The sequence below is a fragment of the Sus scrofa genome, chromosome 17, assembly GCF_000003025.6.
Source record: "Sus scrofa isolate TJ Tabasco breed Duroc chromosome 17, Sscrofa11.1, whole genome shotgun sequence".
NCBI lineage: Eukaryota > Metazoa > Chordata > Mammalia > Artiodactyla > Suidae > Sus > Sus scrofa.
Genome location: NC_010459.5, coordinates 18,620,267 through 18,646,937, shown reverse-complemented (window position 1 = coordinate 18,646,937; position 26,671 = coordinate 18,620,267). Strand labels below are relative to the sequence as shown.

Here is a 26,671-nt window from a genome sequence, read left to right as displayed (position 1 = left end):
TAAACAATTAAAATCAGTTACCCATGTAAAAAACAAAATAAAAAATAAAATAACTTTTCTAAACCAAATATATATATATACACTACCATATATAAAATAGATAACCAACAAGGACCTACAGTATAGAACAGAGAACTATACTCAATAGTATACTCAACTATACTCATCATCTCATTTAATCCTCTGAAAATTGTGAGTACGTGCTCTTCTGTGAGTGCAAGTTGTCATTACGATGGTTTCAAGACAGGGAGGCCCAAACTATTGCATTTGGAGGAGATAAGCAAAGAGATCCTGCTGTATAGCACAAGGAACTGTAGCCAATCACTTGTGATGGAACACACTGGAGGATAATGTGAGAAAAAGAATGTATATATATGAATACCTGGGTCCCTTTGCTATACACCAGAAATTGACAGAACACTGTAATTGAACTATAATTAAAAAAATTAAAAATTAAAAAAAGACAAGGAGGTCCAGACACAGAATGAGACAGTCAATCAAGTTCAAAAAGCAAGTACCCACCAGTGTACCTAGAACTTGGGGTATATAACAAATAAAAACTTTAAGTGCTTTTTCTATTGGACCAGAAAACCAACATAAGCAAATTTAATTGTGTGCTTGGTTTTTCAGGACAAAGAACGATTATTCCTAAAATAAAAGCCAATACATTACAGGCTGCTCTTCCAGATGAAAGGAGCATTAACATGAGAATATTACCAATAGTTCGTAGTCTTGAAAAGCTCAATCTGCCCATTGGCTCAGAGGAAATGTCTCATAGAGGCCAGACATTCAAACAGGATATTTTCCAGTAGGTAAGATTGTTTTTAAAAATCGAGTTTCATTATTATCTGAAAAGAAAAATAAAAAGTGCTCAATTCATATTTGAAGAAATCCAAAGACAGCAGATAATTAATTCTCTAGGTTCCCAAGAAGTTTCCCTGGAGAGAGTTCAGTGCATTCAAACAAGGGTGTAAATAATTACTGCAAACATGCAGTCCCATATGTCACTGTTATCTTGCTTTGAAGGAAAGAACATCTCTTCTTGGCGTGGATGAGGTTTTTCGACTCCTCCCCAAAGTTATTTATTCAAATTTTTGTGTTTCCGTTACGTTGTTGTTTTCTCTCGAGGAAGCAGAACATACCTTATTCCATCAGTGCAGGAAGAGGAAAGGATGCTGGGCTTGGCTATAAATATTTTATTATGGAGAGAGACAGAGAACCCAGAGGGCCAGATGAAGAGCAGGAAACAAATATGATGATGTTTTCAACTCCTCAGAGGAGGCTTGTATTAAACCATCTCTGCCAGATTGTTTTCTGCTTGGCTTTTACAGTCAAGCCTGCTAATGAAACACTTTGTGCACCTAAATTTTACTTATTCAATGAGGAACACAGCATCTAGCTGAAAGTTATCTCCATTCTAAAGTATATACAATGAGGGGGGGGATAAATCATGGGTCGGGGTTAATACATATACTCACTAGAATAGATAACCAACAAGGACCTACTGTGTAGCACAGGAAACTATACTCAGTATTTTTATAATAACCTATAAGGGAGAAGAATCTGGAAATAATATATATATATATATTCTTTTCTATATATAAAAATATATATGCTACATATTCTTTTCTATACACACATATATATTCAACACATATACATAACTGAATCATTTTGCTATATACCTGAAACTAACACAATATTGTCAATGAACTATACTTCAATAAAATAAATTTTTTTATGGATTTCCCATCGTGGCACAGCGGAAATGAATCCAACCAGGAACCATGAGGTTGCAGGTTCGATCCCTGGCCTCACTCAGTGGGTTAAGGATCCAGCATTGCCATGAGCCGCGGTGTAGATTGCAGACATGGCTCCGACCTGGCGTTGCTGTGGCTGTGGCGTAGGCCGGCAGCAACAGCTCCAGTTAGACCCTTAGCCTGGGAACCCCCATGTGCTACGGGTATGGCCCTAAAAAAAGGATGAAAGACAAAAAAGTAAAATAAATTTTTAAAGTATACACAAAAAGCTATTTAAAAATGGCACACTGGTAGAGATAATGTCTTCATGAATGATCCATATTTCTTGTTGGAAGGTTCTAGCTTTTTTTAAAAAAAAGGGTTAAGAAATTAATTTTGCATTAAGTTTTCTCCATGAAATCCATTTGTTTCTCCTCCCACCCCAATGCCTTAGAATTGCTGGAAGATTTAGCCTGATGAGATTTTTGCAGCTCTCATGATTTCATAACCCATTGGAGTTCCTTTGGCCAGAATTCAGTATTAATGAGGCCAAGGTCATACATAGCCTGTTATTATAGAGGAAAAAAAAGTCCTTTTTTTTTCCCCTAACATAATAGCACAGATCATATCTTAAACCTACCACTCACAAATTTGCATTTCTTGTTACTAGAGGAAGTAGATGAAAGGGTAAATGATGTAACAGACATTCTGTGATTGTAGGGCTGATGGGGCCCATTTCATCCTGGCCCTAAACTGCCTTAAAACGCATCTGCATAAGTGCTTTCATCTTTGAATGAAAGAATATAGTGTGAAAGGACAGAACTATTTGTCCTAATACGACTGACGGTAAATCCTTGTCCTGTTTTACATAAAATAGACTCAGAGAGATTTTGTGTTTAATATATTATAACACACACACATATCACGGCCATAGAGATGCTTGTTTGGTTGGTAAATCAAAATATGAGTGAACTATAACTTTTTTTTTTCAAATTACCCAAAAGTGACAGGTCACTATATTTTGGCTTTAAGAGCTAAATTCAATTATCTACAGTGCTGCTTGGGCTGGGTTTGTTCTTAGTAAAAGCAAGAACTGACATTTTTTTACTCTTCACTATTGGCCAGGTACTTTACACCAGCATTTTCACTTTATCACGAGGACCACCCTAGTCGAGAACATGATGTCCATCTCCACTTTTCAGGGGAATGAATAAATTTGGGGAAGAACTCATAGGCCCAAATCAATCATACAGTTAGTACAAGGTTGAGCCACGCTGTCAGTTGCAAAGCCAATCCCTTCCACTTGAAGGTTGGAAATGCAAATATGAAATTTAGTTGGCATTACTACCTCATATTAAGATGTACATTATCAACAGGTTCAGAATGGGATGGCCATTATCTAAACATTAAGATTGCTTTTTTTTTCTAGGTCAAGAGTGGCCATGTAGCTTTATCATAGATATATAAATAAAGATTTCTTAGATGTTTAAAGAGAAAGAAATTTGAGTTTTAGTGATGATCTGGGAACATATTAAAGTAAGTTAATGGCATCTATTTTTTTAAAAAATGTTCTTTGCAGAATAAATACAAAAGGAAAATAATATGCTTTTAATTCATTTTATTTTCCTAGATCAAAGGATTACTTTTATAAAAATATTGAATTACCTTATTGTTATGCAGTATACCCATGTGGTTAGATGAGTCCTAAAATTATATTTCCTGACAAGGTGATTTATCTTCTGATACTCTGACATATATGAAGAGAATCTCACAAGAAATTTTAAAAGAAATATATATCTACTTATATTTTAGCTGATTTTGAACACATAAGAACTGAGCTTTCAGAACCATCCTTCTCTTTCTTGTTACCTTTGCTAAACATCACTTTCTGCAAATCCTTCTGATCTCAGCAATGGTAGCTTAAAAAACATAGGGCATGCTTTTGTGAAAGTGATTTTACCACCAAATTACTTTGCATGAGCCACATATAAATCAAGGTTTAAATTAACCAGTTTAAAATTTTGAGAGGGAACCTTAATTGGAAAAATTTTGCAGCCGCTGTAAAACATAAATCTGTATTCCTAAGGAAATCTTCAGTGTCCTTCAGATGTGTTAGTAGATGCATAAAGTGTGATAGCTTTATTGTTTATGGCACAAAGTACTGATATTTTTACAAAATAAAGAAGTCTATTACATGGGTACATTGTATACTTAAAGTTAGCTGACCCATGTAATGAAATAAAAGCAGTATTTCTTCTTAAAATCCAAGGAGGAAAGTGGAGCCATCTTCTGGGGGCAGTTTGGGTTGTCCCATAATGGATAAGGTAGACTATCAACCTATAGTTCTTTTTTTTTTTAATTTTTTTTGTCTTTTTGTCTTTTTAGGGCCACCCTGCAGCATGTGGAGGTTCCCAGGCTTTTGGGGTCTAATCAGAGCTAAAGCCACCGGCCTATGCCACAGCCACAGCAATACTAGGATCCAAGCAGTGTCTGCAACCTGCGCCACAGCTCAGGGTAATGCCGGATCCTTAACCCACTGAGTGAGGCCACTGATCGAACCTGCAACCTCATGGTTCCTAGTAGGGTTCGTTTCCTCTACGCCACGACAGGAACTCCATCAACCTATAGTTCTTTTCAAGGAGATTTTCTTTGAGCTTGTCTGGAAATTGGATGAGTCGTGAGTAATATCAGGCAGAAGAAAAGAACTGGGATCTGGAACTTGTCCTTTTAATAGGATAGAGGAGAATATTGCTCTCAGTTTTTGGATATTTCACAAAGCATAGAAAATCTGTATTGGAGAGTTCTCTTCGTGGCTCAGCAGTTAACGAACCCAGCTAGGATCCATGAGAATGTGGGTTCGATCCCTGGCCATGCTCAGTGGGTTAAGGATCCGGCATTGCCGTGAGCTGTGGTGTAGTTCGCAGACATGGCTTAGATCCTGTGTTGCTATGGCTGTGGTATAGGCCAGTGGCTGTAGCTCCAATTCATCTCCTAGCCTGGGAACGTCCATATGCCACAGGTGCAGTCTGAAAAGAAAAAAAAGAAAAAAGAAAGAGAAAAGAAAATCTGTATTGGTCTCTTTCTACCCTATCAGCATTTATTTTTTGCTCATTTAAAGGGCAGTGCTCTGCTATGCCATAATATCTGCATATAGACTACGTAAGATTCACCAGCGTGCATACAGTGGTTCCTCATTATTCATGGGTTTTGTATTTGCAAACTCACCTAATTATTATTATTTTTTTGCATTTCTGTTCTTTTTCTTGCTGATTTCACTGTTGGAAATGCCCCCCACCCCCCACCCCCACCCCAGCATAGTGCTGAAGTGCTGCCTAGTATTCCTAAGAGCAGGAAGGCTGTGATATACCTTACGGAGAAAATGTATGTCTTAGAGAAGCCTTGTTCAGGTATGAGTTGTAGAACTCTTGGCTGTGGGTTGAGTGTAAGTGAACCAATAATATATATTAAATGAGGTGTCTTTAAATGGAAACACATATAAAACCAAATAGCAAAGTCATGTATTGGTTGATCGATGCAAACTAGCAGAAACCTAATCCTGTATTTCCTCTTAGAACAACACTGATTCAGTGTTGGTGGCAACTTAATAGAACATAATGATGAAAAATAATGAGAATCAACTGTATTAAACCTGTATAACTACTAGCCAGTGGACGAGGCCCCAAAGATTCACAGGCCAAATCCACAGTTCCTGTCCCTAGAGGGCTCACCATCCACAAGAGAGATGCACTCCCAGTAGAATGATTAGGGAAAGTGCTGTGACAGATGCAGGCAGTGCTAAGGGGAACCTGGTCTTGCCTGGGGGTGCTCAGGTCATAACATGCAGATCAGTAACTACATGTCTGAGAAAAGGACTGAAACAGAAAAGAAAGGATGTCCAGCATGGAGAATGAGGTTTTATTTTTATTTTTAAACACAGCATAATGTTGGTGGCGTTCTGACTCATGTTGGTACCATGTTGTTGCAGAAATACACTGTGGCGAAATGCTTCCACCTTCTTGCCAAAATGAACAGTGAGGAAAAATGAAGAACCCTGAAGAACTCCAAAGAAAAGTTGTAGAGCAGGAATAGCCACCCTCCTCTGGAGTCTGATTCATCCACAGCCATCATAAAAAAGGTAGGGGAATAAATTATGTTATGGTTTTTTTTTCTCCTTTACAGTTTTATTTTAAATTATGCAATGGTAAGAAACCAAAAAGTACCTTTTAATATATTCATGAGATAACATCTACATGCCTGCACATTGTTCCAGGCATTTAAGGATACAACGGTGAACAAAAAGGCAGCTTTGAAGGAGCTGGCATTCATGTAGTGGGAGGATATCAGTATGTAGAGTCAGCCCACCATATCCATGGATTCTACATCTACATTGAGTCCCTGGGTGGGGAACCTGCAGATACAGAGGGCCGACTTTATTGTGCTATTTTATATATAGGACATGAGCATCCATGGACTTTGGTAGCCACAGGCATCCTGAAACCAGTTGCCCCCGGGTACTGGGGATGACTATAAATCAGCACAAAAGAAACTGGGGTCATTCAAAATGTTCATGAATGTGGCAATCAGGTTAATAAAATAAAGGATGATTGAAGGGCTACTTCTTTTGGATGTCAAAGCAGACCACTTAGAGAATTTTGAGTTGAATGATAGGAAAGAGCCAGCTGGGTAAAGGTTTGCAGATAGAACCTTGCCTGTGCTATGAACCAGGATCCAGATGGATATATTCGAGGCTCAGGAAGCCATTATTGCTTTGAGAGGGTATTTGGAAAATCGTGATGTAGAGAACTTGGAGAGCCTTTCGACATGGAGGAGTGTCTTGATTTTACTCCAGTGAAGACATAAGCCATTGGAGAGTTATTAGCAGAGGAATTTATATAAGTGAATTCATATTTTTGAAAGATCATTCTGCTTTATTTAGCTAAAGATTAGGGGCTCAGTGACAATGGAAAACAGGGTGCTGTCATCTAAGCAAGAGTTGCTGGTGAGTTGGCTTAGGGACATGGCATCAGGAATAGATGTGTTTAAACTAGAAGACTGCCAGTGCTCTTTATGAATCCCCAAACATAATTTTAAATTTCATATATAGGGTATGCTTTCATTTGTGTTTTAATGTGCAGTAGTTAAATGGTTATTTATTTTGCTGTTTCAAAGAACAGCTTCTCATATATATGTTTGTGGCTTCTGAAACTTAGAGAATATTGATGTCACATTGTGAAAAGACTTAAAATTCTGCTCTGAAATCTCATTTCAAGGTAGGTGTTCTTGCAACACTTGGAGACTTGAGCTTTCCAGATGCTTTTTCAACAACATTCTTCCTTCCTGCCTAGTTCCTGACATCTGAGAAGAGTGTTACTTAAATAATCGATATTTGAAATTTATTTTTTTAATTTATTTAAATAACTGAAGGGTGCCCTTCTGGATAAGTAGGGCATATGCATTTTTAAAGGACTGGTGGCTTAGGTTAGTCAAGCATAACTTCAAGACTAAAACTTTCATACTGGATTATTCCTATATGGAACATTAAAGGAAAAATGAAAATAATATTGAAAATTGGTGTTTTTAAAAGGACAGGAATATGTAAGAGATTAATTTCCAAAATATACCAACAGCTTATATAGCTCAATATAAAAAATAATCAAAAAATGGGCAGAAGACCTAAATAGACATTTTTCCAAAGACATGCAGATGGCTGACATGCAGATGGCCAAGAGGCACATGAAAAGATGCTCAGTATAACTAAGTATTAGAGAAATGCAGATCAAAACTACGAGGTACCACTTCACACCAGTCAGAATGGCTATCATCAAAAAAGTCTACAAATGATAAATGCTGGAGAGGGTATAGAGAAAAGGGAACCCTATTACACTGTTGGTGGGAATATAAGTTAGTACAACCACTATGGAGAGCAGTATGGAGGTTCCTGAAAAACTAAAAGTGCAGTTATCATATCCAGCAGTCCCACTCCTGGGCATATATCAGGAAAAGACAAAAACTATAATTTGAGGAGATATGTGCACTACTTACGATAAGTTCATAGCAGCACTATTTACAATATGTAAGGCATGGAAACAACCTAAGTGACCATCAACAGATGAATGGGTAAAGACGATGTGGTATATATAAACAATGGAATATTACTCAGCCATAAAAAAGAATTAAATAATGCCATTTGAAACAATGTGGATGGACCTAGAGCTCATCATAGTAAGTGAAATATGTCATAGAAAAACAGATATCATATGAAATCACTTATATGCGCAATCTCAAAAAATGACACAAATGACTTATTACAAAACTGAAACAGACTCAACGATGTAGAAAACAAATTTATGATTACCAAAGGGGAAAGGCAGAGGTTAGGGAAGAATAAATTAGGAGTTTGGGATTAACAGATACACACTACCATATATAAAATGGATAACCAACAAGGACCTACTTGTATAGCACAGGGAACTATAAAAACGTGTGTGTGTGTAAATCATTTTGCTGTACACCTGAAACAGTGTAAATCAACTATATTTCAGTTTTTAAAAAGAAAAGAATATGTGGATTTAAGCGGTATTTGCCAGAGAAACTAATGCTCTCTGCAGGCAGTGCTTCATGTATTAGAGTGTGTACCATTAGCAAAGCTCATGGTGGGGGTGATCAGAGGATATAAGGAATTATGCAGTAGCCTTGACAGGTGGGCCCAAGACTTCAAGAAGCCCACAGCCACTGTTGGAGCATGAACCAACCTCAAGTCTGTGTGCAGAAGAGTTTTCATGATGACTCAGCCCCAACGTTTTAAGAGCTGAGCAAAGGACAGATCCCTGCTTTCCAAGACTGGTAACTTTCTGAAATGGTTCTAAATCCAGGTGCTGTAGGCCCTTCCTTCATCCACTCCAGACCCCTATCAAAAGAGTTGTCAGAACAGAGCGTTACTGCATCAGTTACATAATGTCATGTAGTTTAAAAGACTTGAGAGGACACGCAAGATGTATACATAATGGCAAAAGATCAGGTCCAGCAGGAGAAAGCAAGCCCAGCAAACATCCAAGGAGACTGAGGCTTCCAAGTATAGCTCCCAGAGCCCTTTCTCCATCACACAGGATGTGCTTTGTCTTATGATCATGGACCAGAAAGATACGAGGAGCCAAGGCTCAAACTTACTGAGGGGTATTTTATATTCCACAACTCAGGCAGCTAAACGCAGACTTTATAAACAGGTACAAACCATCAATCCATACAGTTCCAATAAATAGCACACACAGGCTAGTACAGGAGGCCTGGGGTGGGTTTGGGATTTTAACAGCACATTATAAATCCTAGCTAGTACATTTCACTCTGTGTTGGCCAAGAATCAATACCATGGTTTCAGGTACCCTTCAAGATGAGCACAGAGCTACCCAAGATCAACTACAAGTTAACCCTATCCTGATATACTTAAGAGAACTGAGCCGTGATGAGGTCATCCAAGAAGATTCAAGATAGCATACTAGATTCTTTGCCTGGTTTTGTCATCACTGAGCTGGATACAACTCTTTGTTTAGCTGGAAAGATCATTAAAGGGCTAGGCTTTCAAACGGTAGTCGGAATTCCTGGAAGAAGTAATTAGATTCTGAAGCAGTACTGATAAAATAAAACAGAAAGAGTAATATCATTTTAGATTGATTTCCCTAGAATCAGATGGTGATTCTAAATTTGGATGCTGGTGTGTATTTGGGAGTGATGCTAGTATATCTTTGTAGGAGAGTAGGAATGTGAGATGGGAAAAGAGAAGAGACAAACTAAGTATCTTATCACTGCTGTGACCAACAGACACACAATCCCATTAAGGCAGTTCTGAGATATAGTATAGAACATACCTTGGATTTTTCCTGACCAAGGGCAAGGAAATTGGGATATGTAGCTCTCTTCTCTCATATACCTTGGTTGAGGGCTGCTCCTCAGGGTGGGAGGGAGTGGGGGTCCCTGGCATTTGTGGCCTATAATGTATATGGACCAAGGGCACTCTAGCAACCAGAGGAAGCCCTCAGGCAGAGTCCCAGTCGTTAAAAGCCACCATCAGGTCAGCACACAGAGAAATGATGAATTCCAAGGGATGGATGGAGCACCTACAGTTTCTCCTATAAGAAGCCACAACAGTGATGGTGATCATGATCATATTAATAGTTTAGTACATCCTATTAATTAATCCTACTTGTTGAGTAACAGAAAGCCACTTACTACACTAAATGCTTTATGTACATATTATCCGCTGATTCTTATTTGTTGAATGCTCATTCCGTGCCAGGTTGGGAATATATATCTTATTACCACAGTCCTTTAGCATGTGCAATATTCTAATCTTCAGTTTATACATGGGCAGATAAAGTTGTATGCTCTGGAGCCACACACACAGGAAATGGAGTTGGGATTCAAACTCTGGTTTGTCCACCTCTAAAACCATCACTTGGCCATCATTGTAATCCTTAATCAACTAATTAATCATTGATGTTTTTCTAACACCCATTTATTGAAAAGTTGGCAGATGCTATTTAGATTCTGGGATACAAAATAAAAATTCCCCCTATTTTCAAAGAGCTCAAGCATAGTAGAACACAAAGACAAGGAAATATACAGTGATATAAGGGCTATGATGAAAGTATGTTGCAGCTATTAAATAGGATCAAGAAAGAATATCCATTGTTGCCGTGTAACAAATAACCCTGTAACTTAGTAGCTTAAGACAGTAAGTGTGTGTTCTGCTCATTAATCAATGGTTGACGTGAGGATCTCTGATCTGGGCTAGGTTTGGCTGATCTCACCTGAATTCACCCATTTGTCTGCAGTCAGCTGGCAGGCTGACTAGGGCATGGATAGTCTGAGATGGCTTCAAACACAAAGCTGGTAATTAATTGGGAGTAGCTGGGACAACTCAGTTCTCCATCATGCTAGCCCAGGCTCAATCACTTCAGTTGAGGAAGGTTTAAGGGAGTAAATCAAAGCATAAAAGTTTAGAACTAGAGAGTCTCAAATTTGAAGTAAGCCAGAAAGAAAAAGACAAATACTATATGATAGCACTCATTTGTGAAATCTAAAATATGGAACAGATGATCCTGTCTAAAAAAAACAGAAACAGATCATGGCCAAGGAGAGCAGACTTGGAGTTCCCAGGGAGAAGGGGGAGGGAGTGGGATGGATGGGCATTTGGGAGGTTTTTTGGATGCAAAGTGTTATATTTGGAATGAATGGGCAATGGGGCCCTGATGTTACAACACAGGAAAATGTGTGTGATTGAGTCACTTTCCTTTACAACAAAACATGAAGAAACAGTGTAAATCAACTATAATTTTAAAAAAAACTATGAAGAGTTTCTTGAGGTCTAGGCTCAGAACAGTCACTTTTGCTTTATTATACAGGCCAAAGCAGATCACAAGCCCAGCCCAAATTTAAGGGATGTGCAAATAGATTCCACCTCTTGGTGAGAAAAGCTTCAGAGTCCCATACAGGAAGGGGAGCTCTAGATTGACGTTTGCCAAGAACAGAAACATCTAGTTTAAAACCTGCAAGATGGGTAGGTGTTCCTCTGACAGAGTGAAGTAGGAAGCAAGTTTAAGGCGTAGAAGTTAGTATGTGTTCAAAGACACAAAAGAAGATGTCCTGTGATGCTGTTAGGTGATTTGGAAGTGAAGGCATATGGGGGCGAGGGAACGAGAAGAGGCAAGCACCATGAGAGAGAGGGGGGAAGCGCAAGTTTAAAGAATCTAAACATATAGGATGTACCAGAATTCAGGAAAATGAAAGTTAACTTGCAGGCAGAATAATATATGTTTATGAAAGAGTGAAGAGCCAATGGACGGATGATCAAAGACAGGTGCATGGATGGATGGATAGATGGATGGATGGGTGAGTGGACAGGTTGATATAGCACAGAGTGAAAACAATTAGAAGACTTTTCATTTATGAAAGGTATTGTAGTGTTTGTATTTATTTCAAATAGATGGAGAAAAGGAAGAAGGAAGGAAATACTTTGATGGGTGCTTGGAGAAGAAGATGAAGTTCATAGTGGGCTTGAATGAAGTTTTCTGCTCATGAATGTATTTGTGGCTTCAGGGAAGTAATGCAATGATGTGGATTTCATGGTAGAATCTTTCTGTGATGCACCTTCCGTAACATTCTAAGTGTAGGGAGTGGGTGTTATGGAAACAAAGAATTTTTGGAATATGGTTCCAAACTGAAATTCCAAGGCTCTAGACTTTGCTAAGGCCAAGTGTATGGGGCAGGTTTCTGTAAGGCAGGTGGGCTCCACTGACATTAGGGGTGTATTTGTAGAAATTTGTGCTTGTGTGTTTTCCATCAGGATGTATGTGTGTGTGCGTGCGTGTGTGTGTGTGTGTGTGTGTGTGAAAAATGGTAATTTTCAGTTCACAGATTTCTTCACTTTGAGACTAAATTATGTGAATTAAACAGCAGCCCCAGGGAGTTCCCATCATGGCTCAGCAGAAATGAACCTGACTAGCATCCATGAGGACACAGGTTTGATCCTGGACTTGCTCAGTGGGTTAAGGATCCAGTATTGCTGTGAGCTGTGGTATAGACCACAGACTCGGCTTAGATCCCGTGTTGCTGTGGCTGTGGTGTAGGCTGGCAGCTACAGCTCCAATTCGACCCCTAGCCTGGGAACCTCTATATGCCATGAGAGTGGCCCTAAAAAGACAAAAAATAAAATATAAAATAAAACGGCAGCCCTATTCTGCAGTTTTCCTAAGTTTTTATTGTTCTCCTGGGCCCATGTTTTAAGTGTGATGCTCTCCCAAGTGACCAGGTGCAGCAAATTCTACCGGAGTCTTAACAGGCTGACATTAAATCTCCAGCTCCTTGGAGGCAGAATGGAAACTTGACTGTGAAAATAAATGTTGGCACGACCCATGAATGGAGAATCTGGGGTCAAAATACCCACCTGCATTGACTTGGAAATGTGTTACATTCATTCTTCCCTCCCAAGTACTATTGTTGACTCTTCATTTCCTATTTCTGAAAAGAGAGATAAAGATGAATATTTTTTTAAAAGAAGTAAAATAAACAGAAAATAACATAGCCAAAAGAAAACAACACCATTAAAGCAGACACTAAAGATACAAAGTCCAGTGAATCCTCTCTGAGGATGTAATCATTGATGACTTAATTTTTGTTTGGGGAGGAGGGCCGCTTCCCATTCCATTTCCCCACCTCCCCTCCAGAGGTAACCACTATCCTAAATTTGTCAACCATTCACCATCTTCTTGCTGAAAAAGAAACTGGACCAAACATAAGTTTATCTCTATGAAATGTTTTATTTTTGCTTCTTTTTGAGCTTTATAATAATGATCTCATGGTCATATAGTCTGCAAGGTTGGATGGTTGTTTCTGTGATTGATCCATGTTGTTACATGCGGCTGTAGTTTATTTTCACAGCTAAAAATGATTACATTGTGTGACTATATCACCATTTGTGTCTTCTCCTGTAGGTTGCCATTACTCTTATTTCTGTTTTCTGCTGTCATGAAAATACTATGATTTGTTTTCTTATACTTCTGGTGCTTGGGCAAGAGTTGTCTCAGGCTACATACATATGAATCAGTTGGTGGGATGTAAGATATTCAGGTGACTGATCATCCCAGTTTGCCTGAAACTGTGGAGTTTCCTAAGGATGCAGGACTTGAAGCACTAAAACCAGGACAGTCTCAGGCAAACTGGGATGAGTGGCCAGCTTAAATATGTATGTGAACAAAAAAATCAATTAATATGTATGTGCTCAACTTTACAACATGACACTAAGCCCTTTCCCAAAGAGACAATTGCAATTTACACTCCTGTCCAGCTCAGCAGTAAATGAGAATTCCCTTGGAGGCCCAATCTCGCCGTGCTTGGTGTTCTCGAGATCTTAATTTTTGCCACTCAGTTGGGTGTGAAATAGTATCTTACTGGGATTTGAGTTCCCTGTTTACTAATGAGGTTCAGATCTTTTCATGCTTTGTTCTCCATTTGTGTTTTCTCTTCTGTGAAATGTCTTCCACATCTTCTTTCTTCTTTCTGTTGGTTGTTTTGTCAGCATGGTTGGCATCTCTTCATATTCTCTTGCCTTTGCTGTCACCTGGAACAGGGTTTGGTTGCCATAGTATTCATGATGTTTTGGACTGAAAAATTCTTGTTGAAGGAGGAGGGCACTGTCCTGTGCTCTGTAGTAGTGTAACATTATCCTTGGCCTCTACTCACAAGATGCCAATAGATTCTCCCAGTTGTGACCGCAGCAAAAATATCTCTAGACATAAAATTGTCTCTAGTCAAATATCCCCCCGGGGAACAAAGCTCTATCTGGCTGAAAAACACTGACCTATATCCTGAGCAGCTTGCTCCTGGGGGAGAGAGAAGGAGCAAGGCAGGTAAATACTCTCTCCATTTGTCTCTCTGGTGGTCTCTTCCATGGTATGTCCCTGAATAGAATGTTGAGAGGTATCCCATGTCACTTAGCAGGTGCATCTGCTGGGCTCCTGGCTGTGTTTCTTCCTGGTTTATAATAATGCCATCCTCAGAATGGTAGTGGAAGACTTGTCTTGCTTCTTATCCTTCCCTGCCTCATTTCTTTTCTCCTTTCTCTCCTACCCTGGGATTGCATATTCCAACTGAGGCACCAGCCCTTAATGCTTGTTCCCTGGGAAATTGAGCTAAAGTACATGGTTGTAGAAAGAATACCCTGTGAGAGCCTTTGGAAATTGGATTATTCACCTGTCTGAAGGAAACAGGGACAAAATTTTTTGTGGTGATTGGAGGAGCATCACAATTATTTAAGCTTTTACCTAGAGTCACTTGAGATAAGGTTTAAGGAGATGGTCAAGTGTTGGGATATCTAATAGCTCCAACATGCAATGATAATTATACAGATTGTGGAATAAGGTGACTTCTTTCCCCCCACCCACCCAAAGTTAGACAGAGGGTTGTTAATTGCCAACTTAAATCATGTTCTGAAGCCAGAGGGCAGCTTTACAGGAGGCTTATCTTTGACCATTTCAGGACAGTCCATGATGAAATTCAGATCCAGGATCTGACTCTCAGATTGGCAGAGCTGCAAGGAAGCCTAAATGCACAGCTTTGTAGGGTCTCCTGTTACAGACTCGGGGCCCTAACAAGGATGTCAAGACCTGGGATGAGTTCGTTTGGGTGGGTTAGCTTCAGAACCTTCAACTCCTGAATTTCCCTTGATCCTCTTTGAAGACAAGGGCAATCCTTTCTCCCTTGACAGAGAAGAACAACCTTCCTCACCTAATGGCTATGCAGAGACCTCACCTGAAACCTCCTAAAATGTTCTCATTCTCCTTGAGAGTTTTCTCTGCCAGTCCTTACTGCCTACAAGCTTATGAGTAGAGGAGAAGCACTAGCCCTTCTCCAGGAAGAAGTAGCATACCCACCGAAAAATTGAAATACCCGGCTAATGCATACCCTCAGACCCAAGGGACCCACACAGGACACAGATGGGAACAAGCTCTGAGTGTGTGGTGGGAGGGTGAAACCCACGTGGAGCTGGAACAGGGAGATTTTATTGATAGAGGGGCACTCACTAACCTTAGATTCATTCTTTGGTCTAGGACATGCGAAGCTGGTCTTGATGGGTTTTTAAGCTGGTTCTTTGAAGCCTGTGTGATATAATGGCCTAGAGCAAATGAGGAGAAATGAGCTGCACTGGGAAGTTGAGACCCAGAATAACAGAGTGGCACTTAGTATATGTGTCAAGGTGAACCAAACTACCATAACAGGTAGCAAAATGTAAGTTTTAGTCTAGTTGCCTTGAACCAGAAGGATCTGACAGCAGCCAAACGAGCCTGGAACTCTTTGGGACAAAATAATTGGACAGCTGACTGGGATGCTGTACAATTTGGAAAATAAGAAAGATACTTTTTTTTAAAATATGACCCAAGGACTATCATGGTCACTTAGTTCTAAATCTGTTCACAGATGGCAAAGGGATTGTGACAATTAACTCATGCACATCTTTATTCCACCTTGAATTGCTTCTACATTTTATTCCTAGCTCTTTTGTATTCATCTGCTAATTCTTATACATGAAGTACCATGGGTGCAGAAAGGCAGTTTGTTATTTTGTCAACTGTTATTGTTGGTAACATTTGTCCTTGTGTGGAAGCAATAGTTGATTGTCAGTGTTAATATATGGCAATCCTCGGGGCCTAAATAGAGGATGTTTTCCTATGGGGAGTGTTGATTTGCTTCCTCTCAGGCAGGAACAGCTTTACCTTTCTTCCAAAGAAGGTTCTGTCTTGCAGGCTTAACTACCCTGCCTTTGCTGTACAAAGGGCTTAAGTCTTGGTGTCCAGATCAGTGTTGTTACTGTCATGTTCCCTTTGGGCTCTCCTGCCTTTTTCACTAGTTTATTCTTTAGGTAGATTCTCTAGTTTCATTTCTCTGTCATTTTTATGAGAAGGGGCATAGTTCCTTTACTAGCTGGTGAGCTTAGCAAAATTTGTCATTTTGAAAATATATCCAGGAGATATTTCTATGTTAGCATAAGGAACCTTCAGGTTATCTAGACTGCAAAAGAAAATAACTTTAGCTCTCCACTCACGTCGCTGGCACCATGACATTAACTAAATGCTGTTAGCGACCGTCTAGCACACCCATCAGGGTGGAGTTGGTTTGGTCCAGGAAAGACTTTATTGAATGGATCAGAGGGGCTGTTTTTCTCCTCCAGTGTCAGATATCCTCCCACATGAGAAACAGATGTTGATCAGAAGACCGGCCTGTAGGTGTGCATCCTGAGTGGAGTTTCTCTGGTCAGAAAAAGCAACTTCGGCTGGCTCTTCTCTATGAATTCCCATCTCTACATTTAACACACAGATTCAACACCTCTTAGGTCAGCCATTTCTGGGAACCAAGTTAGTAGTATATATATTTTGTTTGTTTTTATCTTTTTTTAATGATTTTTATTTTTTCCATTATAGTTGGTTTATAGGGTTATGTCAGTTTTCTGCTGTACAGCAAAGTGACCCAGTCACACAGACATAATATATATTCTTTTTCTCATGTTATCCTCCATCATGCTCCATCATAAGTGACTAGATATAGTTCCCAGTGCTATACAGCAGGATTTCATTGCTTATCCATTCCAAAGGCAATAGTTTGGGTCTATTAACTGCAGATTACCAGTCTATCCCACCTCCTCCCCCTCCTCCTTGGCAACCACAGGTCTGTTCTTCAACTCCATGAGTTTCTTTTCTGTGGAAACGTTCATTTGTGCCATATATTAAATTCCAAATATAAGTGATATCATAGGGTATTTGTCTTTCTCTTTCTGACTTACTTCACTTAGTGTAAGAGTCTTGTTCCATCCATGTTGCTGCAAATGGCATTATTTTGTTCTTTTTTATGACTGAGTAGTATTCTAGTGTGTGTACCATATCTTCGTAATCCATTCATCTGTTGATAGACGTTTAAGTTGTTTCCATGTCTTGGCTATTGTGAATGGGTGCTGCAGTGAGCATACAGGTGCATGTATCTTTTTTAAGAAAAATTTTGTTTGGATATATGCCTAAGAGTGGGATTTCTGGGTCATGTGGAAGTTTTATACTTAGTTTTCTGAGGTACCTCCATACTGTTTTCCATAGCAGTTGTAACAATTTACATTCCCACCAACAGTGCAGGAGGGTTCCCTTTTCTCCACATCCTCTCCAGCACTTGTATTTGTGGACTTTTTAATGATGGCCATTCTGACTGGTGTGAGGTGGTATCTCATAGTAGTTTTGATTTGCATTTCTCTAATAATCAGTGATGTTGAGCATTTTTCATGTGCTTGTTGGGCATCTGTATATCTTCTTTGGAGAAATGTCTATTCAGGTCTTTTTCCCATTTTTCAATTGAGTTGTTTTTTTATTTTGCTATTGAGTTGTATTGGTTGTTTGTATGTTTTAGAGATTAAGCCCTTGTCAGTTGCATCAGTTGAAACCATTTTCTCCCATTCTGTAGGTTGTCTTTTTTTTTATGGTTTCCTTTGCTGTGCTTGTCAGTTTGACTATGTCCCATTATATATTTTAGAAAGACTTTTCTTTGTACATGTAAAAAGACTTTTTTTTAATTTTTATGGCTGCACCCACTGCATGTGGAAGTTCCTGGGCCAGGAACTTCCTGTTTCTGTTGCCACAGTCCTAGCAACACCATATCCAAGCCACATCTGTGACCTATGCCACAGCTTACAGCAATGCTGGATCCTTAACCCACTGAGCCAGGCCAGGGATCAAACCTGAATCCTCACAGAGACAATGATGGGTCCTTAACCCACTGAGTTAAAAAAGGAACTCCAAAACACAAAATTTTAACTGTTCAAAACACTTTCATCTTTGAAATTTCCACATCCATGTACTCTAAATGAAAGAAACATGGATGAACTTGACCAGTAGGTCATAGGGTAGAGCAGGATTCTCATGCTTACAGAGACCAGGCGGTGGTGTTAAGAAGCAGTAGGTGGTAGTGGGCCCTGTGCAAACAAGGGGACGTGTGCCTGTCTGAATACTGAGGCCCATACTTAACTCTTGTCTGTCATTGCTCTGTGGGAGTGGGGCTCAGGTCTACCAGATATTCTAATTCTTTAAGAGAAGTTTGAAAACTAGAGTTTGCTGACCTGAGATCTCCCTATTTTTAAACATTGGTTTATTAAAAGTAAGCACAAATAGGCAAACCACAAAGAACTCAATTGTGTACAGAAACAAAACTCATGTATAGGCAACTTATAAACTGAATTTAGCCTTCAGACAAGTTCACATTGACAGCACCTAATTTGACATCGCTTTCAAAATGTAAGTCCTGTTTGCATAGCTATTTGATTATTTTGTATCAAGGAAAATAACTTTTTGTCATGTTTATTATTGCTTTTGCTTTCTTGTTTTGCTGTTTAGGATCTTTTCCCCTATTAAAACCTAAAAGCCTAGTTGATGCTTTGTCATCTAAAGCCACACACATGCAAAGATCATTTGTGTGAATATGTGATTGTGAGAGAAAGACAGCATGTGTGTGAGAGAGAGAGAGACATGGAAACAACTCAGAATCTCAACAAAGCTGCACTAACTGGAAATAAGACAAAATCTTGGTTTACTCATGCAATGGAATACTATGCAGCCATGAAAAATATCACACTATTGATGTATAGTAATATGGAGGAATCTCACAGACAGTCACAAAAGGAGCCAGACACAAAAAGATGTATGTATGATTACACCTACATTAAGTTCAAGAATAGGCAAAACTAATCAATGGTGATAGAACCAAAAAAATTCATTTATGGGAATTTCCTGGTGGCTCAGCAGATTAAGGATCCAGTGTTATCACTGCTGTGATTCAGGTCACTGCCGTGGCATGGGTTCAATCCCTGGCCCAGGCACGTCTGCATGCTGTGGGCATGGCCAAATAAATAAATAAAGTGTTATTAAAAATTTTGTTTATGGTGCTAGAACTCTGGAAGTCATACAGGATCCCTCTGGGGCATTAGTAATGGTCTATCTCGTGGCCCAGGGAGTGGTTTTACAGCTGTAAATACTTGAGGTTCCTGCATTCTGTGTGCTATAAAAAGTAAATAAATAACTAACTGGCAGTAGTGGTTGGTCATGAGTTAACTTTATGGTTTTGCAGCCCAAGGATGACCTCTGAGTAGTTTGAAGGAGGTTTTCATGTGGCCCTGTTGTCACAGGTGTGGGAGGACTGGTGCTAGAAAGCTAATTCTTCCCATCTCTCTCCCCTGTGATATCCCCTGTGAGACATCAGCATGGCAAATACACATGTGTACAGGTGAAGGCCACCTGCTTCCCCGTGTCACATGACAGTCCAATTTTTCCAAGTGTTCAAGGTTCCCCATTTGTGAAACACGACTTTCCTTAGCCATCGGAGCAATTTAGGGTTTTCTATGAAACCTGCCAAGCTTAAAGAAATAGTGCTTTGAGGGGCATTCTTTGTCTTTCCCTGTAGTACCCTAGTCTCTGTACATTAAAAAAAAATAATAAAGAATTCCTGTATTTGAGGCCCTAAAAATCAAAAAAAAAAAGAAAAAAGAAAAACAAAACAAAAAACAACAAAAAACATAGCAGAGAACTTTCTCCCTTCACTCATAAGCTTCATATTCTTTAAAATTTCCAAGGCATATCCTCAGGGAGGAAAATGTGTACCCCAGTCTGTCTGTCTGTGACTAGAAATTTGAGTCACCATAAAGACTATCTCTCCTGGAGTTCCGTTGTGGCACAGTGGTTAACAAATCCGACTAGGAACCATGAGGTTGTGGGTTTGATCCCTGGCCTTGCTCAGTGGGTTAAGGATCTGGCGTTGCCATGAGCTGTGGTGTAGGTCATAGACGTGGCTCAGATCCTGCGTGGCTGTGGCTGTGGCTGTGGTGTGGGCCAGCGCCTACAGCTCCAATTCAACCCCTAGCCTGGAACCTCCATATGCTGCAGGAAGCGGCCCTAGAAAAGGAAAAAAGACAGAAAAAAAAAAAAAAAAAAAAAAGCCTATCTCTCCTGCCCCAGGACTGGTCAGTGAGGCCCTGATAGGAAGCTATTGAAAAGGACCTCTTAAAAGCACCCAGCCTTTTGTATCATTTTTAAGTAAAAGAACTGATTCACAAAACTGAAACAAACTCAGAGATTTTGAAACCAAAGTTAGGGTTACCAAGGGGGAAATGTTGGGGGGGGAAGTAAATTACGAGTTTGTATCCACACTGCTATATATAAAATAGGTAAGTAACAAGGACCTACTGTACAGCACAAGGATCTCTATCCAGTATTCTGTAATGACGCATATGGGAAAGAATCTGAAAAGGAATGGAGAGACAGACAGACAGACAGACAGGAAGAACGAACAAATGAACTGATTCACTTTGCTATACACCTGAAACTAACACAACTTTCCAAGTCAACTATACTCCAATAAAAGTGTTTTTTTTTTTTTTTTTAAGATCGGCCTATTTTATGTGGTATCTGCTTTTTAAGGCAAAAGATAAGCCAAAGAGAAAGTGTCTGTGGTAGAAACCAAAGGCATAACTGAAGAACTGGGAGCACACACTTAGCCCTTAGCCAGGAAGGGCCTCTGGTGAAATAGTCCAGAGTATGGAAACACACGTGGAGGTATCAGTTGTTTATTGTGGCTCATTGCTTATATAGCATGAAAGGCAGGAGGGGCCTGAGATCTGGTCAAAGTGCAGGTGATACAGAGAAGGGTGCCATGTCATCAGAGCTAATGCTGATGTTCTCACCTCCATCCCTAAGGGCTTTGTTTCTAATTGAAAGTTTCAGTTATAGCCACACGTGATACCTAAAACATAAAGCAACTCAGAAGCTCTGTAAAGCACATGTTAACTTGCTTCTCCATAATGTAAGAAAGATGGGAAAAATTGGAAAATGGTCTTAGTCTCGATTTCCAGTTGTCATCATCATTATTACTTTTAAAGGCAAGTTGCATCTCATCACAGTCAGCTTCGTGGGAAAATTGGCATCTCAGTCCATGGAATTTTTATTTGGCAAAATCAACGGTACCTGACTTGGGGGTCATTTTAGCTGCAGCCCTTACAGGCTGCAATGCAGTCTTGAGCTCACTTCTTAACCTCTCTGAGCACTGAGGGAGGCAAGGTGAAGAGTCTGTCTGATCCCTCAGTTTGGCATGAAAGAAAATGAAAGGCACCTAGCAAAGTGTAAAATGTGAGGTGACTAGAAGGTATGTTCAATATTACTCCTGTGGTCTTAGAGCATATACCACATGTCAGGTCTTCAAATAGTCCTCGATTGAGCTGATGTTTCTTTTTTATTGGAAAGGGAAGTGAGTATCTCTAGGTATGAAAGGATAACTAAAGAGCTTATATTTTAATGGAGAAAAAGGAGAGGTACAGTTATAGACAATAATGGGTTTATTCTAGCCCCTGTCTCATTCTGACTGCCAAGTGGTATTAACTTCATAGAGGTGTTTTTTTTTTTTAATTTGTAAAATAGAAATACCAGTGTCTACTACTCTGATCTACTTAAGAGTGTTGTAAATCTCAAAGGAGATCAAAGGTGTTCAGAAGTACAGAATAAGAGAGTGTGCAGCTAAGGGTTTATGCCATTTTCATCTTCTCAAAGGTTTCTAAGCAATATGTGGAGGATTCTGAGAAGATTAATCAAGCCATCTATCCCGTATCTGCATTTTTCCTTCTTTTACAAATCCCAAGAAATATAATAACTAGCAAAGGCACTGCATGTGCTCAATTCATCATGATGATCATACGGCTCTCACGTCATGGGCTGTTATCAAGAACTGAGAGGCACTTTATGGCCAATGTTTTATCATCCCAACCTTGGTCAAAAGTTGGGAAAACAAAATTTACTGTTTTGTTTGAGAGTCAAAGAAGAGCTGCTCATAATAGTGATGCTAGGACAATAGTAAACGAGGGTTAAGGCCAGAAAGAATATTGTTAAAAAGCTTCCCTTTTAGATCAAGTCATAATTTTGTCTAATATATTCTACACACTAAACTGGAGTGGGAAAGAGCTTTAAAAATTATCAAGTGTATGCCATGGTTCTAGCATTCAGGAAGCCAGAGTCTATATGACAAAAAAACAGCTTTTGAAAGGCAATGATGCAAAGAAAGAATTGGAGGTCATTGTGTTAGCAAGTGTTGGGCTGCGAGGGTGGAAGTTTGAAGGCTTAGACATGACTGTGGAAACACAGACAACCTTGAGTTTCTGAGAAGCTCTTCTGGGAGAGTAAGCTTTAACTGCATGGAAAAGACTGGTTAGGATCTCAGTAAATGTGGAGAAAGCAGAGGGGAGGCCTTCTAGGTCAGTGGAGCGTCTGGATCAACATAAAAATGAGTGGGTCTCCCTGGCTGCAAGTAAAAGGCAGAGTGAAGGCTCTAAGGCATTTTAAAAGGATAAAATGTAGTCTTTCAACAAATATTTACTGAGCATTGATTTCTAAAGGCCAGGGATATAGGAGTGAACAACAAAGTCCTTCTCCTTATGGAATTTACATGCAAATATATTTTAAGAATTTGCCTAAAATCTGTACCTCCTCTATGCTCTCCTCCAACTTGTGTCAAGAAGACTTTTGAAAAGAAAAGGAGTTCTGCTGGAAAAGAAGAAAACAGAGTGATTCAGCTCATTTTGTGTTAAAATAATAAGAGAACCCCAGCACCTGAGCTAAGTCATCTTCGTAAAGCGAAAGAGACATGGAGAGGGTTTTATCAAGCATCCATCCATTCATTCAACAAGATTTATTGGAGTTCCCATCATAGCTCAGTGGTTAATGAATCTGACTAGGAACCATGAGGTTGTGGGTTCCATCCCTGGCCTTGCTCAGTGAGTTGGGGATCCAGTGTTGCCGTGAGCTGTGGTGTAGGTCACAGATGGGGCTCGGATCTGGCATTGCTGTGGCTACACCTCCAATTAGACCCTAGCCTGGAAACTTCCCTATACCATGGGAGCGCCTTAGAAAGGACAAAAAAAAAAAAAAAAAAAAAAAAACATTTATTGAGAACCTCCTAGGTACCTGGCACTGGGCTCTGAGCTGAGGATACAGTCATGAGAAACCTGGGAAAAGGGAGTTCCCATCGTGGCGCAGTGGTTAACAATCCGACTAGGAACCATGGGGTTGCGGGTTTGGTCCCTGCCCTTGCTCAGTGGGTTAATGATCCGGAGCTGCCGTGAGCTGTGGTGTAGGTTGCAGATGTGGCTCAGATCCCGCGTCGCTGTGGCTCTGGCGTAGGCTGGCAGCTACAGCTCCGATTAGACCCCTAACCTGGGAACCTCCATATGCCTTGGGAGTGCCCAAGAAATAGCAAAAAAAAAAAAAAAGAAAGAAACCTGGGGAAAGCCCTCTGCTTTAAGGACACATTAATCTAATAAAATTGGGTCTTTCAAGATCATATACCCCAAGCCAAAAGATGGATTTTTTTTTTAACATAAAAATTCTTCAGGCACTTTCTGTAGTCACTCTATTCATACAGAGCTAATAAGAGGAACATAGTTCATTCATTTTCGTCTATAATACAGTTTCCTTGGTCTGATTATTACTGTATGGGCCCAAGTCTTCGCTTCTGCAAATGTAATAGATGCCCGTGGCAGTTGGGAAACATTGGCAAACAAAAATGAAACTTTCCTCCCACGTGTCTGTTGCAGAGGGTAGTGGACCACGCGTCAGGCCATGAGAGGTCTTATTGGGAATGTGTGAGACAGTAGCCTGACTTTGAGGTTGCCTCCACCCCCAAAACATGTCTGCTTCAGATAAGACAATGTTTATAATGTTATGAAGTTAATATCCTTGTATAAAAGTGGAAATAACCCTGTTATTCCCAGAGTTCTGGAGTGCACATCAGAATCACAGAAACACAGATTGGTCAGCCTACCCTTCAGAGATTCTGATTCAGAATGTCTGGGTGGGGGCTGAGAATTTGCATTTCTAAGAATCTCAGAAGATGCTTGTGCTGACCATCCAGAGGCTACGTGTTGAGAAACACCTTATTATTCTTTAAATATGCAACTCTAATAGGGATGTAAAATCGGTTGATCTGTGGATCTACATGTTGTAATGTTATGAAGGAGGCCATTGTGTTCATGTAATTGTCTATGGCTGGGTTGCCTGATATTGTAGTCACTAGAAAGTGTGGCCATGGAGATTTTGAGGTGTGGCTGTTGACACATGTTGAAATGAAAATATTTTGAATTTCTTATGCTAAGTGAAATATAAGAAATAAATTGACCCGATATTATTTTATTTTACTTTTTGCTCTTTAGGGCTACACTCATGGCATATGGAGCTTCCCAGGCTAGGGGTCCAATCAGAGCTACAGCTGCCAGCTACACCAGAGCAACATCAGATCCGAGCCCCATCTGCACCCTACACCACAGTTCATGGCAATGCCAGATTCTTAACCCACTGAGCCAGGCCAGGGATCAAACCTGCAACCTCATGGTTTCTAGTGGATTCGTTTCCCATTCAGTGCCACAATGGGAACTCCTGATTTTAAAATTTTTAATGTGGCTACTAAGAAATTTTAAATTAAGACACGTGGCTTGTATTATATTTCTACTGGACAAAATTGATCTGTAAAGCTTTTCTAAATGTGTATGCTGATGATTTGAAAGGTCTTTTATTATTTATTTATTTAATTTTTTATTTATTGGCTGCATCTGTGGCATGCAGAAGTTCTGGGGCCAGGGATTGAACCCATGCCACAGCAGCGATCTGAGCCATAGCAGTGACAATGCTGGATCCTTAACCTGCTGAGCCACCAGGGAAATCCAAGTTTTTTGTTTTTAAAATTTGGAACTTTTTTAGAATTTAAGAGTTACTAGCAGAGGAAAGAGAGTATTGGAGAGTATTGTGCTTTTGTTTTTTTTGGTAGATAAGTGATGTGATTTTCAGCAGTACTCTTTTTACTCATTTTGTTTTGAATAACAACAGGATAATATTTACCAGGAGTTTGTTTTTTTTTTTCTTCAATAGATTCTTTTTTTTTTTTTTTTTTTTTTTTGTCTTTTTGCTATTTCTTTGTGCCGCTCCCACGGCATATGGAGGTTCCCAGGCTAGGGGTCCAATCGGAGCTGTGGCCACCGGCCTACGCCAGAGCCACAGCAATGCCAGATCCGAGCCGCGTCTGCGGCCTACACCACAGCTCACTGCAACGCCGGATCGTTAACCCACTGAGCAAGGGCAGGGACCGAACCCGCAACCTCATGGTTCCTAGTCAGATTCGCTAACCACTGCGCCACGACGGGAACTCCTTCAATAGATTCTTGACCTTCTCCATACCTTATTAATGTAGCTGTGGTTCAGTTTCACCTGAGTGTTCTTTATTCCTTGGAGTTGCTCAGAAACGCTCTCCTTCAGAAGCAAAAGCTGTAAAGACCACTAAACTTTTTTGAATCCATTTGGACCCCTTTTCAATACACATACATCAGTTACAGATGGATTATAAACCTGCGCTTAAGAGAATATGTTCATGATCATGTTGGAAGCAAAGACTTTTAAAACAGGACATAGAGTTCCCTGGTGGCTCCACAAATTAAGGATCTGGCATTGCTGCTACTATGGCTCAGGTTGCTGCCGTGGTACAGATTTGAATCTTGGCCTGGGAACTTCATGTGCTATGGGTGAAGCCAAAAACCAAACAAAAACAAAAACAGGACATGGAATACAATAGATACAGTGAAAAAGTATGTAAGTTGGACTGATTAAAATTATATGTGTTTATCAAAAGCATTATTAAGAGAATAGATTGCCTTGGGTCGTATGGTCACTTGAACAATATGAATTCTTCCAATCTAAGAACATGGTGTATCTTTCCATCTGTTTGTGTCATCTTCGGTGTCTTTCATCAGTGTCTAATAATCTTCCAAGTACAAATCTTTTACTTCCTTAAGTAGATTTATTCCTAGGTCTTTTATTCTTTTTGATGTGATGGTAAGTGGGATTTTTTTCTTTAATATTGTTTTCTGATACTTTGTTGTTAGTGTATGGAAATGCAACAGATTTCTGTATAATAATTTTGTATACTATAATTGTGCCAAATTCATTGATGAACTCTAATAGTTTTCTGGTGGCATCTTTAAGATTTTCTATGTATAGTATCATATTATCTACAAATAGTGACAGTTTTGCTTGTACTTCTTTTTTCCAATTTGGATTCCTTTTTTTCCTTTTTCTTCTCTGATTGCTATAGCTAGAATTTCTAAAATTATGTTGAATCAAGGTGGCAAGAATGAGCATCTTTGTCTTGTTGCTGATTTTAGAGGAAATGCTTTCAGAGGACTTACTATTCAGTACACCTGTAACTTATATAGTATTGTACAGCAACTATACTTCAATAAAACATTAAGAGAGTAAAAATCATAGAGCATGAGAAAATAATGGAATACATATGTTCAGCAAAGGACTTTCATCCAAAATATATAAAGAACT

The 26,671-nt window shown here is 39.6% G+C and overlaps 1 protein-coding gene across 4 annotated transcripts in view; it reads left to right on the top strand.

The window, feature by feature from the left end:
* The window catches only part of PAK5 (p21 (RAC1) activated kinase 5), a 324,810-nt gene that overhangs the window by 138,932 nt on the left and 159,207 nt on the right, over nucleotides 1-26,671 (top strand). For 3 of the 4 annotated variants that reach the window (XM_021077404.1, XM_021077405.1, XM_021077407.1), the window contains one exon: nucleotides 5,725-5,874. The gene's annotated coding sequence lies outside the window, so the exon portion shown is untranslated. Of the gene's footprint in view, nucleotides 1-630; nucleotides 813-5,724; nucleotides 5,875-26,671 lie in introns of all 4 variants that reach the window. The other variant, XM_021077406.1, reaches the window with a different exon arrangement.